This window comes from Protopterus annectens, chromosome 16.part0 (assembly GCF_019279795.1).
Source record: "Protopterus annectens isolate FY-2018-M chromosome 16.part0, PAN1.0, whole genome shotgun sequence".
NCBI classification, from domain to species: Eukaryota; Metazoa; Chordata; order Ceratodontiformes; family Protopteridae; genus Protopterus; species Protopterus annectens.
In genome coordinates, this window is record NC_056750.1 from 646280029 (window position 1) to 646299521 (window position 19493).

Consider the following 19493-nt stretch of genomic DNA (forward strand, 5'->3'; position numbering starts at 1 on the left):
CAACAGTCACCAATGTTAGTAATGACCAGGTCAAGGATGTTGCTATCTCTAGTGGGGGTAAGAACAAGCTGGTCCAAGGAATTGGAATTAATGAATTCCAGGAAACGCTGGGCAAATGTATTGGTACATGAGTAGTTTCCCAGTTAACGGAGAAGTTGTTGAAGTCACCCAATATGACTGTGTTAGGCTGGACCCTAATATTCTCCAGGGTGCTTAGGAACGTGGAGTGCGAGTCTTGGGACATGGTTGGGGACCTATAACAGGCTATGACCTGAATAGCTGTCTTACCCAATGTTAGCTGCACCTTAGTATCTCTGATGTGTTATGTTGGGCTACCAGTCTGGAGGTGTGTGCATCCTTTATGAATATGGAAACACCACCACGTTTGGAGCTTCAGTCCAAGTTCTGGGGCCAAAAGTGTGGAATGAGTTATAGCCTGGTAGTGCAGGGGTGCTTTCTTTTGCCTTGAACCAGGTATCTGTTACAGCACAAATATTGATGTTCTCCAGTTTAAGGAGTGCTTCAAATGAGTGCATTTTGAGATTTAGACTTATAGCATTGAGCAGAATGACCCTCAGATTGCATTGGTTGTAGCTGTTGCGGTGGTAATTTGGTCTTTGGAACACCACCTAAAAAAGGCACTATAGGGGTGGCAAGAGCCTTGGCCAGTATCCAGAATCCCAGGGGTGACAGATGCAGGCCATCTCTGGCAAAGCATCGAGGTCTGTCACTCATGTCATCCCAGGCAGACAGATACTGGATCAACGTTAAAAAACACCAGAAACTTAGCCAGTTGTCGAAATCAATCATTTTCTGCTTGTACTGTGGTATCATTCTGGGTCATTCCTGCCTGGGCTACATAATCCGAGAGCTCCTCCATGTCTCTTTTCATGCAGTGTGGGGATGTATATCTTAGGTCGAAACTAAATGATATTTCAGCATAACACAAAAGTAATTGATGTGTCATTTTGTTATAAAAATTACATTTCACATGAAGTGAACAGATGACAGCTGTGTGTATTACTGTTACAGGTTGACGTCAGAGTAGGAATGTTGCAGAAAGCAACTGAATGGGTAAGACTAATGCAACTGACTGGGTAAGGCTTAAGCAAATGAATTGGGAATGCTAAATATAAGTGGAAGGATTTACAATATTGTGGGGTAACCTCTGAACATGTTAATTGTATATAAATAGCTGTCCATAAAAACTACTGTCTCACATATTAAACAGTCTACTAGCTGCAGTTTACTTTCTTAGAAAACATGCCAGAGCTAGCGTGAGGAAGAGATTTTATTTCAGACATAAGAGGATGTTGAATAGGTTCTTCTGTTGCAACATAAAACTCATTACATGTAAGGACAAAACTGAGTGCACACAACACTTTCAGTCATAGTAGTATAGATACAAAATTTTTCACATAGCTGAATGGCACTTCCTCAGATATCATAAAACAGATCTGAGTTTGATATCTTAAATAATGCAGCATGATACGAGGTACAACTCCAAAAATGGGAAACAGAATGTAAATCATCAATGCTTTCTAAAATGAGATGATTTTCAACAATGCATCAGTAATATTTCTTTCTAAAGTTTTTAAAATAATACATCACAAAGCTTTCAAGATTTTGACCTCAAAAATATTTTTTTTATTACAAACACTCAAGTAAGCCATCCTGAGAATAAGCACACATGCACACTCATGAATATGCACTCACTTGGGCAAACACACATACATATGACATTCACATACCTAGATACACATGCACACACACATACATACTGTACATGCACATGCATACAAGAGTGCATACACAAGTGCATGCACACACACACACACACACACACACACGAGTGCATACACAGTTGCATGCACACACACACACGCGCGCAAACACTCACACATACACACACTGTTGCTGGTACAACTGTATGCAGCATTCCGCACTGAAAATCTTTTGTCTGCGACATATAATGCAAGAACACAGCAGATTTCTGTGGAGTTTAATTTTACACAGCAAATGTATAAGGCTATGATAAATCTTTTGAGTAAACTAGTTACATGTACAGAAGTTTGGTTATCACCAGGGTAGGTACAATGAAATCTGTGACAAATGAAATGCTCTTGGGCTAAACTATAACTCCTTGACAGCAAACTCCACAAGGAGCCAACTCAAACAGGCACGACTCAAAGCAGCTAAACTTCATAACACCTGTCTTCAAAGGGACACCATGGTTATTGCAGCAAGATAAAATTATTTTTTAACACTACCTCCATTAACACTAATACAGTTCTAAAATCGTTGTGTGTAATTTCATTAAAACCCAGTTTACTAGTATACCACATGACACAGGTTTAGAGTGATTTGAAGAAATGTTGGTGGGTTTTAATTAAATTACACACAACGATTTTAGAACTGTATCAATGTTAATGGAGGTAGCGTTGAAAAATAATTTTATCTTTTTTCAAGGAGAATATTTTAAGCAGTCTAGTGGTGTTGCTATGGCGGCACATTGTGCTCCTACATATGCTAATGTTATGACGGCCTACTGGGAAAATAAATATGTATTAACTTCTGTTTTTAATAGTATGTGGACATTTTATGGCAGATTCTTGGACGATTTGTGTTTTTTATGTTAGGGAAATGAGGACACTTTTAAGTTATTTGTTGAATATATTAATGGAACAACTATTTTTTTTAAATTTACATATAATTTTAACTATCAACAGTTAAACTATTTAGATGTAAGCATAACTAAGACAAATGAAGGATTTAGGTCCAAGATATATCGGAAGGAGACCTTTTCGAACTCATATTTACACTACACTAGTTCGCACCCACCCCATCAAAGAGGGGTGTATTAAAAGGTCAATTAGTGCATTTAAGTAGGATGACCTCTGACGACAAAACATTTTACAGTGAGTGTGAAGCACTGAAAGGTCTATTTTTAAACAGAGGTTATCCCAGTGAACTGTTTGACCAAATATGTAAGGAAGTAACTGGAGAAAGGAAAGGTAGATTTGCCCCCATTTTAGGTAAACCAGAAACAGCTACTGTACAAAAAGTGGAAAATGTGAATACAAATGACCATTATAGCTTGGAGATTACAACAACATATGATGGTCAGTCAGGATTAGTTAGAAGAATTGTTGATAGAGAGTGGAAACATTTTGCAAAATTGTCTGATTTAAAATATATTTTTGACAATGATTTAAAGTACACCTACAGGAGAGGTAACAATATAAAGAGCTTACTTGAGAGGGGTGCAAACAGACACAATTTGGAGAAAGGTTGTTGTTGTGTCTTTCGGCTTATTCCGGTTAGGGGTCGCCACAGTGGAACTCCGGTCCGCTAATGATTGGTAGTTGACTTTTACGTGCCGAGTTACCAACCCTGATGCACAACCTTCAACGAAGGTACGCTCATTCACGCATGTCTCCATGCAGAAGACGCTCTAGCTGAGAATCGAACTGGACAGCGTCTTACTGTGAGACGACAACTCTACCGCAGCACCACCACCGCGGCTTAATTTGGAGAAAGGTACTAAAAAGAAAAAAGGTTTATTTAAGTGTGGAAGCTGTAGCTGTTGCTCGCACCTTATAACAGGAGAATTTGTACATTTGCAAGCAAGAAAAAAGAAATTAACCTTAAGTACCTTTGCAAATTGTAATACTAAAGGTATCATTTACTTGGCCCTATGTAAAATATTCGATTAATTTTATATTGGGAAGAGTGAAAGGAAACTCAAGCAAAGAATTTATGAGCATCTTTACAACATTAGAACCAAATGTGAAAATAATGCACTATACAAGCATAGCATTGTATGTAAACAAGCAGAATTTCAGTTTTTTATATTAGAAACAGTGGCTGTTGAACCTAGGGGTGGTATGTGGGAAACACTTGTAGAGTATAGAGAATTGTACCGGCAAATAATATTAGAAGCCACTAGATCTCCAGGTCTCAACGATATGATTTCTCTTATTCCAGTGTTAAAATTGAGATCTGCAAAGTTATAAATATATGTCTGCTACTTTGAATGGCTTGTTATACTATAAGGTTTTAGGAGATTAGTGTATTTATTAATTTTGGTGTTTTCACTATGAAATTCATAATGCAGTAATGTGAATATTTTAAGGATATAAGTTATATATGTTTAATTATTTTGCACACATTCCTGCTATACTTGTAATGAAACATTTTTCCAGTAGGGGGAACTACAAGTTCATTTATATAGACTGCTTTTTAATTAGAACACATATATATTTATTAAAGTTTGGAAAAAGGGGTATATGGATATCCACATATTTGATTTATATATTTTATACATTTGCTTCACATTGATTATTTATTACATAAAAAATTTTAAAAGGTTTTAAAAAAGTTTATGAAAGGATGTGATGTACATATTGATATGCCTTTATTATTTAATTACAACTCTGAGACCATTGGATAATTACTAATTACTTGATTTATAAAAGGTGAATGCAAAGAGGTGAATTTATCTGATGAAGTTAAGGACGAAAACATTATTTTAACATTGTTAGCGTTCATTTTGTGTTTGTGTTAGCCATTAAACTGTTTGTGATCAACTTGCTGGGTCCGAGGTGCTTTGTTTATAATTGATAGTGTGTTTTGTGGAGCTTTTCTCCCCGGGCCTCTACTGAAAGTGGACATATATCCAGTTGGACTAGCCTGGTCAACAAATGTAAAATAAAAATAAAAAAGTTTATTAGACTTGTAATTGAAAATAAGCAGTTCTGGATTACTATCAGTGGTACATTGTTAATACTACATTTAAGAATTATGGCTTCATCATCTTCTTTTTTATTAAATTATTAAATTATATATTTAAAGTGCATTTCAATTAATATTTATGGTTTAAACAGTGATTGCAATAAGTTTCTAAATTTATTCACGTCCTAGATTTTTTTACAAGAAACTCATCTGTTAAAAGAAGATATAAATAGACTTAGTACTAGATATTATTCTGTCACAATGTAATAAAAAAGAGGGGTAGCTATTTTATGGAGAAATTCTTTGCCTACACCTAATATATTAAATGCATATAGTGATGATGCAGGTATGTGTTGTTCAGTTGTTGTTGTGTCTTTCGGCTTTTCCCAGTTAGGGGTCGCCACAGCGGAACTCCGGTCTGCTAAAGATTGGCAGTAGATTTTTACATGCCGAGTTGCCAGCTCTGACGCACAACCTTCAATGAAGGTATGCCCATTCACGCATGTCTCCACACAGAAGACGCTCTAGCTGAGAATCGAACAGGACAACGTCTAACTGTTAGGCGACAATGCTACCGCAGCACCGAAATTAGAAGAAAATTATATATTCTTACTAATGTATACTGGATACCTGGCATAGGTGTTAAAACAGTTAAACACCAGTTAGATCAGATTAAACAACTCTCAAAAGGAAACATTATTTTAGCAGGAGATTTTAATTGTATATTAAAAGAAGAGGATTCTAATACCACTAGAAAATGAAACAAATTAGCTTCAGCAAAGGCATTAATACATTTCATAGTCTTTTCAAATTAAAGATATTAATGTATTTTCAGATCACTTTTTACACCCTTTTTACATAGACATGGATTACAAGCAAGAACAGACAAGTATATGTTTTTAATGATTTAACCACTAGATTAAATAAAGTAAAAGTAGTATCATGTCCACTCCAAGTGTATCGGAGGTGAGTTCAAATTTTTCTATCATGGTATGGATGGGAGGAGAAATTGGGTAGGGGTTATCCTGAAGGAATAGCATGCCAAGAGTGTTTTAGAGGTGAAAAGGGTGTCAGACAGAGTATTGTTTATGAAGCTGGAAACTGAATGTGTGATGATGAATGCTGTTAGGTCATATCCCCGCAAGTTCGGTGTGTGATGGAGGAGAACAATTTTGGAGAGACTTGGATGAACTCATGGTGAGTGTACTCAAGAGTGAGAAAGTGGTGACTAGAGTGGATTTCAATGGGCATGTTGGGGGGAACAGAGGAGATGAGGAAGTGTTGGGTAGGTATGGTGTTAAGCAGAAGAATGCAGAAGGTTAGATTGTAGTGGATTTTGTGAAAAGGATGGACATGGCTGTGGTGAATATGTATTTTAAGAAAAGGGAGGAGCACAGGGTGATGTGTAAGAGTGGAGGAAGATGCATACAGGTGGATTATATCCTATGCAGGAGGGACAGTCTGAAGGAGATTGGAGAGTGTGAAGTGGTGAGAGGGGAAAGCGTAGTTAGGCAGCATAGGATGGTGGTCTGTAGGATTATGTTGGTGATCAAGAAGAGGAGGAGGAGAATAAGGGCAGTGCCAAGGATCAAATGGTGGAAGTTGAAAAGGATGATTATGAGGTAGAGTTCAGGGAAGACTTAAGATAGGCAGTAGGTGGCAGTAACAAACGAAAACAAAGCAATGAACACCAAAGCAGTAATTCCACTAATAGAAGAACCAGACCGTTGGAAGAACGATAAAGTAGAAAAGACTTTATTTTTCTTGTCTTGTAAAAAAACAACATTAAAAACTTCACTATTCAGCGAAAATCTTTCATTTATGCCAGAAAAAACAGTTGAAATCAAGCGCTTTTGCTTGGTCCCAATACCAAGCTTTATCAAGATAAAATTTGTGCTGAATAAGGCTATTATTATAGGGCTCACCTACCACCATGTGACAACAGGTAATAATTAGGCTTTAAAGCTATACAGTCATTAGCTAACCTGACTACACTTCATTTGAAACATTGTACCATTACTATATATTACATTAATATTCATATAAATAAAATATAGAGAGTAAAACAAAAATTATAATATTTTTTATGTTAAACTTATTAAAATATTAAAATATTAAAATATTTAATTAATATCCTTATATCCTATAATGAAATTCAATTCACTTTATATCTTTCACCCTACTACTTAGTTATATATCACAAATATCAACTTCATCAAATGTATACATGAATATATAAATATAAAAAATACATATAAAAATATATAAATATTTTAATATATGAATAAACAAGTATTTCTAAAAATATTCTTAAAAATGTTTTTTAAATCTCCCTAAAATACTTGTTAAAAACCATTATATTATTGCAAAAAATAGTGTATTGTCTTATATTATATTACATGAATGTATATAACAAATGGCATACTAAAAACAAGATCAAATGATTAACAATTTCTATACACTATACATCCACTTACATATATAATCACAATCTAGCCATTCTTAATTTAAGAACACTTTTTATATTTATATTGTCATTCAAACCTGGACTAGTAGCAGCATCTAATTTAAGCTGCCACAAGAGTTCCTTATATTCTAAACGTGTTTCCCAATCACCCCCTCTGCCATCCATTTGTACTTGTTCTAACACAATGAAATTTATACATATTTCTGGGCATGAAGTAGAATGCTTGTAAAAAGCATTGGTTTCTTTTTTTCTAGAAACCTCATACAAATGCTCGTAAATTCTTTTTCTTAATGATCTCTCTGTTTTACCAACATAGAAACTAAAGCACTTTGTGCAATAACCCAAATATACTATTCCTTGTGTTGCACAGTTTGCATAAATGTTGGCTTTGAAATGAAAATTCCTTGAAGGAATATATAAAGAGCCTCTGTTTGAAATAGATGTGCACTGCTTGCACATTCCACATTTGTAAGTGCCTTTTTTCAAATTCTTACTATTGCTAGTTCTCCCTTGGGGTTGAAACTTCTCAAATAATTCTTTAATATTGGTGTCCGTACGTCTAGTAAATCTAGGATACCTTGAAATATGTTTTTTCAATTCTTCATGTCCTGTTAAAACTGACCAAAACTTAGAAATTACCTCTTCAATTTGTTGAGAATTGTTTGAAAAGGTATGTGTATAATTGTTAGAAAAAAACAGTATTATAAACTTGACTGGGTTTTGGTTCCTGGGTTTGTCCCAAACCTAATAAAGGGGGATACTTATTCTCTCTGTGGTCCAAAACTTCTTTACTCATCTTATCTATCAGACCTTCAGGATAACCTCTTTCTAAAAACATACTTTTTAATACTGTCAACTCTTCCATAAAATATTCTAAAGTACTGGACATTCTTAATGCCCTAATCATTTGACCTTTAATAATGCCTTTTTTCTGATAATAAGGATGGCCACTTGTGAAATGAAGGTATGTATTGGAAAAAGTAGGTTTTCTATATAATTTGGAGGTGAACCTATTATTAACACAATCTTTAAAAACTGTCACATCCAAATAATTCATTTTCTCCTTGCTACTGACGTATATAAAAGACAAAAAAGAAGTGGTGGAATTGATGTATTCAAACAATTCCAAAAATTGTTCCTCAGTACCACTCCACAAAATACTTATATCGTCTAGAAACCTGGTGTAATGTTTTATATACTCCTTCCATTGAGTGGAAAAAATAGAGTCTTGTTCCCATCTGTGTAATACTATATTTGCATACATGGAGGCACATGGTGCACCCATTGCTACCCCCTTTTTTTGTTTGTATATCTCTCCATTAAAAAACATAAAATTATTTTCTAATATAATTTCCATAAATTCAACAAGTAAGTTAATGGTGTTGGCCGACAAACCTGATTCTTTAACTAACGTTTCATTGAACCAATTCAAACCCTGTTCATGTGGAATACTCGGAAACAAGTCCACGACATCAGTAGTTATCAGTATTAAATCTACTTGAAAAAAATCTTCTTGTATACCTCTTAAAAAGTCCCAGGAGTCCTTACATATGTATTTCAAGGTTGTGGCAAAATTCTTAAGCCTGTAATCAGCAAACTTACCTATAGGTTCTAAAATACCACCTTTACCTGACACTATAGGCCTAAATTTTGATGGTTCGAGACCTTTGTGTGTCTTAGGGATTCCAAAAAATATTGGTCTTAGGTTTGCTGACATTCAGGTAATTATATACCTCCTCATTGATGAAGCATTGTAATAAATTGTCCATCAAAGTATAATTAATTTTAGAATAAGCTAAATTCACTTCATTTTTAGAAAGCAGTTCATATTTATCAGAGTCTTGTAACATATTAAACAGATGCATTTCATAGTCCTGCATATACATCAAAACCAGCCCTCCACCTTTGTCTGGCTTCATGGTTATACACTTTTCTTTCCTCAGAAACTGTATTAATGCCATTTCTTCTGATTTCATATTAGAAGGTGTTCTATCTGATTTTTTAGAAATAATCTTTCTTATTTCCTTACTAACCATCTCCTCAAACACTTTTAAAGATTGGTGGGTTGGGGGAATTAAAAGTACTGGTTCTAGTTAATGTAGTTTTTGTGTAGGTCTGCCCATTAAAATTCAGAGATAAGTTTAGCTGCCTTATAAATAGCTTCAAATCTATTAAGGCTTCTGCTAAATCAGCAGGGCACGCTGGAATGAAATGAAGACCTTTTATAAACAAATCAAAAAACTCCTTCTTGATTTCTATCTCTGTAAAATTGTATATTGTGAAGTTTTTATACTTCACCAATGTGTACTCTTTACTTTCTTCACCTCCATCTAAAACTACCTCATTAGAATCATTGAAATCTACAAAATTAGTCACATCCAAATCTATGACTTTCTCCATTTCTGTTGTTGAAAATTCTCCCCCCTCCCCATTAATCTGTCCTGGGGAAAGTGAAAATCCTGATGGGAATTCTTTCTACTTTTTTCAGCTAACCTTTCACTCCTTCTCAATCGTTCAGTGAGAGGTTGTGCATGGACATTCCTATATGTATTTACCTGAGCTCCAGCCCTGTTACGGTCATCCTTCCATTTGTTTCTCACTACCACAGGGTAAGCTAGCCCTTCTTTGTATTCGTTTAAATCCCTTTCTAATTTATTAATATTCCTATTCAAAATTTTTAAACAATACTGGTCTACCTCATTAAATACATTATCATAGCTTTTTTAACAGATAAAAAACTGGTATCATTAATTAACTTTTCATTCTGGATATTTAAATCTTTTAGGAGAATGTCAGCCTTAGCCTCATATTCTTCAACCATTACTTCAAGTACCTGTAGTCCAGCTCTATTAAAAATATTACACAGTTTCTCATAATATGCTGTACCTGGCAGCACGTTGTTGGGAAACTTAAAACAACGTAAGCCTTTAGGAACCCGCTCAACATTTACACATTCTTTTAAATAGTTAATCTCCAATTGGTTACTTTTATACAAATATAATCTTTCTTTTAAATTATTAAATTGCTGTTCAATGCCAGTTTTATCAACTTGTACAGTACCTTGTTTGAACCAGAACTGCTGGTCCACCCAGGCATTGAAATTTAATTGTCTATTTGGAGCGTCACGTTCAGATGAACGCTGAGAAGGAAGTATATCCACAGGATTGTTACCAGCTTGTTTAGCTGAAAAAAGTCCTTGATTAAAGTTGTTTAGCCTTCCCTGTTGTGGAACCACTGTTTCACGAATTGAACGTGTTTTTCTTTGCTCTAACGCCTGCTCTTGGTTACCAGGAATTGGACAGGAAGTTCCGCCTCTGTTACACCTTAGCGTTTCACTTAATTGGGTTAACAGATCCAAAACTTTGTTGAACTCTGCGCGTGTTACCGGAGTGTCCTCGCCCTCTGCTCTTAGTAATTGTGGTGTATTTAGAAAGTCCCCTTGGTCTGCCTCCTCTGCCATGGAATAAATGTAGACCAATAACAAATGAAAATGAAGCAATGAACACCAAAGCAGTAATTCCACTAATAGAAGAACCAGACCGTTGGAAGAACGATAAAGTGGAAAAGACTTTATTTTTCTTGTCTTGTAAAAAACAACCTTAAAAACTTCACTATTGTCCCTAGAGCAGTGGTTCCAGCCAGAAATTTGTAGTCTACTGGCCATTTTGGGTCAATTCCTAGCTCTTTTCAACCCCCTGCTATAAAGTCCGCTTTAGCGCGCTTTTGCGTGATTTAGCGCGGAGTTGCCCATAGAGCACCATCGGGCAGCGCCGGTTAAACAAGGTTAAACTATTTCTGGCTCCGTAAAGTCTGCTCTTCAATTTTTCCCTTAGAACTTCTCTACTTGCAATCTAAACAGTCTATTCTCTATCTCAAAAGCTCAGCACTTGCTCCTAAAGCTTATATACTTATAAACTTATATACTAAACAAAGTACTACATTAGCCTAGAATCCCCTTGAGTACCCATTTCCCTATAGGTCCCTTCTGACTCGGTTACACAGCAAACTTTTTCACTTTTTCTAGCATGTCGAAGGGTCAGTTGCTAGCGTCCTCTCCTGTTCAGCTGGTGAATCTGGGCATCTTGAGGCAATGTTACAATTGCCTCATGTACACAGACAACCCACTCCTTCTCCCACAAAACACAAATACATGTGAGAGATGCAACTATATAGCCAAACTGGAGGCTGAGCTCTCTCAACTCAGGACTGGCAAGACAAGACAGGAGGAGAAGGAAACCACGGACACCACAAACCCAGTTTCACATAGAACTATCACAACTGCAAAACAAACACATAAACACACAAAGACATACTCGGAGGCACTGATCAAAAATCTACCAACAAAACTACAGAGGCCTCCAAAGCAGACACCCAAGCAACTGCCACCTCAAGACATAAGACATGCAACACATAGTTCTCAAAGTCAGTGTGCTAAACAGTCACAGCCCTTAAGGACAAACACAATGCCAGACACACTTGTTATAGGTGACTCCATAGTCAGACACACTGATGTCCCACTCACCAGACTGAACAAGGAAAAGATCACAGTAAGCTGCCTGTCAGGTGCTAGAATCCGCCACATAACACAAGCACTCAGGTCACTCCACAGCAAGAACAAGTATGACTCAGTCATTGTCCATGCCGGTGTGAACGACCTGAGACGTACCTCCCTGGACTACATGGAAAGAGACATAGAGGAGCTCTCAGATTATGTAGCCCAGGCCGGTATGACCCTGACCCTGAGCAGTATCCTACCCTCACCAAGAATGATGCCACAATACAGAGACAAAATGATCAGCTTTAATAATTGGCTTAATTACTGGTGTCATTCTAAGGGGATCCAATGTCTGTCTGCCTGGGATGAAATGCTTGACAAGCCACGCTGCTTCACAAGGGACGGCTTGCACCTGTCACCCCTGGGCTTCCAGATATTGGCAAAGGCTCTTGCCACCCCCATAGTGCCTTTTTTAGGCAAGGCTCAAATGATAAACCTACCACCCTAGAAAACAAAAATGGAAAAAAACTAAGGGTAATACTGCTCAATGCCAGAAGTCTAAACCTCAAGATGCATGCCCTCGAAGCCCTCCTCAGTATGGAGAACATAGATGTCTGTGCTGTGACTGAAACCTGGTTCAAGGCTCCTGAGAGCACCCCAGCACTATCAGGTTATACCTCATATCATGCGTTCTGGCCCCAAAATCTGGACCGAACCACAAAAGGAGGGGGAGTATCCATATTCATAAAGGATACCCACACCTCCAGGTTAGTGGCAACGAAGCATCGGAGACCATCCAGGTGCAATTAACCTTAGGTAAAACTGCCCTACAGTTTGTAGCATGCTACAGACCACCCTCTCAAACTCAGGAAACCCACACAGCCTTCCTGAAGACACTGGAGAGTATGAATGTCTCTCCAAACACCATCATATTGGGTGACTTCAACTACCCAAACATAGACTGGGAACATTACTCAAGCCCCAACACCCTAGCCCAAAGGTTCCTGGAGTTCATAAACTCAAATGCTGTGGAACAACTAGTCACCATTCCCACAAGAGGAGAAAATATACTAGACCTGATCATCACAAACATGGGGACAAAATGCTCCACACCGGAAGTATATCCCTCATTGATGAGATCAGACCATAAATTAATCTCACTGGAGATCCACATCCCGCCCCCAACCCCAGCAAAAAAGACCACAGTGAAGAACTTCTCAAAAGCAAACTTCACACTTCTTAAGACTGGAGTGGTATTCTTCAAGGCCCCCGAGCCAGTGAAAACCACAACCCACGCTGCTGAAACCCTTACAAATGCCTTCTACAAGCACCTCCAGGAATGTATGGATCAAGCAATCCCTAATAAAATCAAGACCCTTTCCACCAAAGGCAGGCGCCCAGTCTGGTGGACCCCAGCCATAAGCAAACTCTACAACAAGAGGAGAAAGCTACTACATGACAGAGCAAAATCCCTAAAAGGGAAGGCATCTCTGATCAATACTAGTAAAAAACTACGATCACTCATAAAATCATCCAAGGCCAACATTGAGAGAAAAATCGCTAAAGACAAAAAAGACAATCATAAGGCCTTCTTTAGCTATGTTAGAAACCTGGGTGGAAACTCCCAGATATGCTCAGAATTAGTCCAAAATGATACAAAAATCACTGAACCCACAGACATTGCCAACATACTGGCAGACAGGTTCAGTGCAAATTCTCCCTCCTCCCCAAAGGAGAAATATCTATCCCACCAGAGTCTAGCCTCCCAAACATCTCAGATGCCCAGGTGAGAGCTGCTCTCTCTAAAGCAAAAACACAGCATCAATGGGACGGACGGTGTCCCCGGCTGTGCTACACGAACTCAATGAGGAACTAAACCCACACATAAGGCTGCAGTTTAATCTTAGCCTTACTACAGGATACGCCCAAAGAATGGCGTACGGCAACTGTGGTGCCACTCCACAAAGGCGGTGCTTCTACGGACCCTGGAAATTACTGCCCCATAAGCTTGACGAGCCTTGTCTGCAAAGCTATGGAGAGGATCATAATGGAACTCATAAATAAAGACATTGGGGACCTACAGACACTGGATCCTACCCAATTTGGCTTTGTCAAGGGCAGATCCTGCCTCTTGAACTTGGTCGACTTTTTTGAAACAGTCACTAAGGCCATTGATGAGGGTAAGGCAGTTCACACAGCCTACCTTGACCTAGCAAAAGCGTTCGACACAATACCCCACTCGGGCATCATAGAAAAGCTCACCAGCTTAGATGTAAACCCATATGTCACAAGATGGGTTGCAAACTGGCTCAAGGACAGAACCCACAGGGTTAGAGTTGCTGGTGCCATGTCAGACTCTAAGCCGGTCATGAGCGGTGTCCCACAGGGCTCAGTCCTGGGCCCCCTCTTGTTCAGCATTTATTTTTCTGAAGTGCAGGCAAACATAGGGGGATTGTGGCTGACAAAATTTGCAGATGACTGCAAACTGGGCGCCATAACTGACACTCCATCAGACACAGACATCCTCCAGAGAGGTCTCATAGAAATGGATAACTGGTGCCAGAGCCATGGCCTTAAGCTAAATGCCAAAAAATGTATAGTCATACCCTTTGGGAAAAACAAGGTAACCCCTAATTACCACATAGGTGGTAATCCATTAAACACGGAAGAAGTTATCAGGGACCTGGGGACCCAAGTTGACAGTAACCTCTCTTTTGACACTCACATTGCCAAAGTGGTTAGGAAGACCTTCTACATTGCCCACCTGATCATGAAGGGATTCACATCCAGATCAGGAGAGGTCATTGTACCCTTGTACTCTTCACTTATCAGACCAATGATTGAGTACAACGCCCCATTCAGAATGTACCTTACCCGACACCTGCAGCAGTTGGAAAGACCCCAAAAGTTCCTCACCAAAAGGATAAAGGGGCTCAAACATATAGGTTCATAGGTTCATAGGTTTATACTAGGCTATCTGCCGGAGGGCATTTACAAGCCTAGCCCATAGTTTTGTGGCTTACGCCACCCCTTTAGTATGGGGAACTATACCCATTATTTTGCTGTGCCTCTGTCGAGCAGTGACACTGAGGTAATCCCTGGGGTATATCTGCGATCTCCCATCCATTGGTCAAGATTTCTCTTGAACAAGGCCAGTGAGGTGCTCTGCCTCACATATACCGGGATTTTGTTCCACAGCATAGGGAGTCTTTGGGTGATGAATCTATCCCTCCAGCACGTCCTATTAATAGCCGTGTCGAGGTTTAAGTCTCCGCCCTTGTGGCTCTGACGGATCTAGATTTTTGAGGTGAAGCATATTCATCAAATCTGGGTTTGACATGGCCTTGTATGTTAGGCAAAGGTCACCTCTGAGCAAGCGGTAGGCGACTGAATAGAGCTGGAGTTCTTTCAGTCGGGCAGCATAGGACAGATGTTTGAGACCCTTTATCCTTTTGGTGAGGAACTTTGTGGCCTCTCCACCTGCTGCAAGTGTCGGGTCAGCTACATTCCGAATGGGGCATTGTACTCAATCATTGGTCTATTGAGTGATGAGTAGAGGAGACTATGACCTCCCTTGATCTAGATGAGAATCCTTCATGATAAGGTGGGCAATGTAGAAGGTCTTCCTAACTACTTTAGCTACATGGGTGTCGAATGACAGACTACTATCAACCTGGGTCCCCAGGTCCCTGATAACTTCTTCTGTGCTCAGTGGATTGCCACCTATTTGGTAGCTAGGGGTAACCTTGTTTTTCTCCATGGGTATGACTATGCATTTTTTGGCATTTAACTTTAGGCCATGGCTCTGGCACCAGTCATCTGTTTCTGTGAGACCCTTCTGAAGGATATCTGTGACAGATGTGTTTTCTACTATGGCGCCCAGTTTGCAGTCATCTGCAAACTTTGTCAGCCATAACCCTCCTGTGTTTGCTTGTACTTCGGAAAAGTAGATGCCAAACAAGAGTGGGCCCAGGACTGAGCCCTGTGGTACACCACTTGTGACAGGCTTTGAGTCTGACATGGCGCCAGCAACTCTGACCCTGTGGGTCCTGTCACTCAGCCAGTTTGCAACCCATCTTGTGATGTATGGGTTAACATTTAAGCTGATGAGTTTTTCAATGATACCCGAGTGGGGTATTGTATCAAGGCCTTCGCCAGATCGAGGTAGGCTGTATGGACTGCCTTTCCTCATCAATGGCTTTGGTGACTGTTTCGAAAAAGTCAACCAAGTTTAGAAGGCATGATCTGCCTTTGACAAAGCCAAACTGGGATGGATCCAAAGTCTGTAAATTCCCTATGTCTTTATTTATGAGGTCCATTATGATCCTCTCCATGGCTTTGCAGATAAGGCTTGTCAAGCTAATGGGCCGGTAATTTCCAGGGTCGGTGGAGGCACCGCCTTTGTGAAGTGGGACCACAGTTGCAGTGCACCACTCCCTGGGTATGTATCCAGAGGTAAGACTATGATTAAACAGCTGTCCTAGCTGTGGGTTTAGTTCCTCATTGAGTTCGTGGAGCACACAGCCGGGGACACCATCAGGTCCCATGGATGCTGTGTTTTTTGCTTTGGAGAGAGCAGTTCTCACTTGGGCGTTGGAGATGTTTGGGGGGCTGCAATCGCTTGGTATAGATATCTCCTTTGGGGAGGGGGCAGAAGTTTGCACTGAACCTGTCAGCCAGTATGTTGGCAATGTCTGTAGGATCAGTAATCTTCACATTATTTTGAACTAGTTCTGAGCATATCTGGGAGTTTCCTCCCAGGTTTCTAACATAGCTAAAGAAGGCCTTATGACTGTCTTTTGAGTCTTTAGCTATTTTTCTCTCAAAATTTGCTTTGGATGATTTTATGAGAGCTCTTAGTTTTTACTTATAGTGATCAAGGGTGTCTTACCTTTTAAGGATTTTGCTCTATCTTGTAGTAGCTTCCTCCTTTTGTTGTAGAGTTTGTTAATGGCTGGGGTCCACCAGACTGGACGCTTGCCTTTGGTACAAAGAGTCTTTGTTTTGCTTGGGATTGCCTTATCCATGCAGTCCTGCAGGTGCTGGTAGAAGGCATTTGTAAGTGATTCAGCGGCTTGAGTACTGTTTTCCGCCTCGGGGCCTTAAAGGAGACCACACTAGTCTTTAGAAGTGTGAAGTTGGCTTTCGAGAAGTTCTTTACTGTGGTCTTTTATTTCAGGTGGGGTGGGATGAGGACCTCCAGCGAGATTAGTTTGTGATCTGATCTCACCAGTGAGGGGTATACTTCCAGTGTTGAACATTGTGCTCCCATGTTTGTGATGATGAGATCAAGTATGTTTTCTCCTCTTGTGGGGATGGTGACTAGTTGTTCCATGGCATTTGAGTTTATGAATTCCACGAACTTTTGGGCTAGGGTGTTTGGGCTTGAGTAGTGTTCCCAGTCTATATTAGGGTAATTGAAGTCACCTAGTATGATGGTGTTTGGTGATACATTTATCCCTCTAGTGTTTTCAGGAAGGCCATGTGAGGTTCCTGAGTTTGTGAGGGTGGCCTGTAACATGCTACAATTTGCAGAGCAGTCTTGCCTATGGTTAATTGCACCTGGATGGTCTCCGATGCATCGTGCGTTGCCACCAGTCTTGAGGTGTGGGTGTCCTTGATGAATATGGATACCCCCCTCCTTTCTTAGTATTGTCCAGATTTTGGGTCCGGAACGCATGATATGAGGTAAAACCTGATAGTGCTGGGGTGCTCTCAGGAGCCTTGAACCAGGTTTCTGTCACAGCACAGACATCGATGTTCTCCATACTGAGAAGGGCCTCGAAAAGTGCATTTTGAGATTTAGACTTCTGGAATTGAGCAGCATTACCCTTAGTTTTTTTCCTTTTTTGTGTTCTAGGGTGGTAGGTTTAGAATTTGAGCCTTGCCTAATTGACCGACTGAAGAAACTCCAGCTCTATTCAGTCGCATACCGTCTGCTCAGAGGTGATCTGTGCCTGACATACAAGGCCATGTCCAACCCAGAATTAATGGACATGCTCCACCTCAGAAAATCCAAATCCACCAGAGCCATGAGAGCAAGAGACTTAAACCTCAACACGGATATAAATAGGACGTGCTGGAGGGACAGATTCATCACCCAGAGACTCCCTACACTATGGAACAGAATCCCAGTCCATGTGAGGCAGAGCCCCTCACTGACTCTGTTCAAGAGAAATCTTGACGAGTGGATGGGAGATCATAGGTTTACCCCAGGAATCATCTCTGTGTCACTGCTGGACAGAGGCACAGCAAACTAATAGGTATAGTATTCTCATCCTAAGGGGTGGTGAAAGCCACACACACTCTGGCTAGGCTTATAAATGCCCTAGGGCAGATAGCCTAGTATGAACCTATGAACCTATTTATGCCAGAAAAAAACAGTTGAAATCAAGCGCTTTCGCTTGGTCCCAATACCAAGCTTTATCAAGATAAAATTTGTGCTGAATAAGGCTATTATTATAGGGCTCACCTACCACCATGTGACAACAGGTAATAATTAGACTTTAAAGCAATACAGTCATTAGCTAACCTGACTACACTTCATTTGAAACATTGTGCCATTACTATATATTACATTAATGTTCATATAAATAAAATATAGAGAGTAAAACAAAAATTATGTAGGTGGCAGTGAAAAGTTACCAAATAGCTTGGTAACTACAGCAGAGGTGGTAAGGGAGAGAGCTAGAAAGGTGCTTGATGTGACATATGAACAGAGGAAGGAGGACAAGGAGATGTGGGATTGTCAGAGAGATGAAGAAAGTAGACAGGAGTATAATGAGATGAGGCGTATGGTGAGAGAGGTGGCTAAGGATAAGGCATATGGAGAGTTTTATGAAAGGTTGGACACTAAGGAGAGAGAAAAGGAGCAATTGGCTAGACAGAGGGACTGAGCTGGGAAGGATGTGCAGCAGGTAAGGGTGATAAAGGATAATGAGGGAAACATACTCTCAAGTGAGGAGTGTGTGTTGAGCAGATGAAAAGAGTACTTTGATGGGCTGATGAATGAAGAGAATGAGAGAGAGAGAGTGAAGGTTGGATGTTGTGGGGATAGTGAATCAGAAAGTGCAATGGATTAGCAAAGTGGAAGTAAGGACAGCTATGAACAGGATGAAGAATGGAAAGGCTGTTGGTCCAGATGACATACCTGTAGAAGCATGGATGTGTTTAGGAGAGATGGCAATGGAGTTTTTAACCAGATTGTTTAATGAAATCTTTGAAAGTGAGAGGATGCCTGAAGAATGGAGAAGTGTTTTGGTACCAGTTTTTAAAAATAAGGATGATGTGCAGAGCTGTAGTAACTACAGAGGAATAAAATCAATCAGTCCTAGCATGACATCATGGGAAAGAATAGTGGAAGCTAGTTTAAGAAGGTAGGTGATGGTTAGTGAGCAGCAGTACGGTTTCATGCCGGGAAAGAGCACTACAGATGCAATGTCTGCTCAAAGAGTATTGATGGAAAAGTATAGAGAATGTCAGAAGGAGTTGTAGTGTGTCTGTGGAGTTAGAGAAAGCATATGACAGGGTGCCTAGGAGAGGAGTTGTGGTATTATATGAAGAAGTCAGGAGTGGCAGTGTGTAAGAGTGGTACAGGATATGTATGAGGGTAGTGTGACAGTTGTGAGGTCTACCGTAGGAGTGACGGATGCATTCAAGGTGGAGGTGGGATTGCATCAAGGATCAGCTCTGAGCCCTTTCTTATTTGCAGTGGTGATGGACAGGTTGACAGATGAGATCAGACAGGAGTCCCAGTGGACTGCGATGTTTGTGGACAACATTGTGATCTGTATTGAG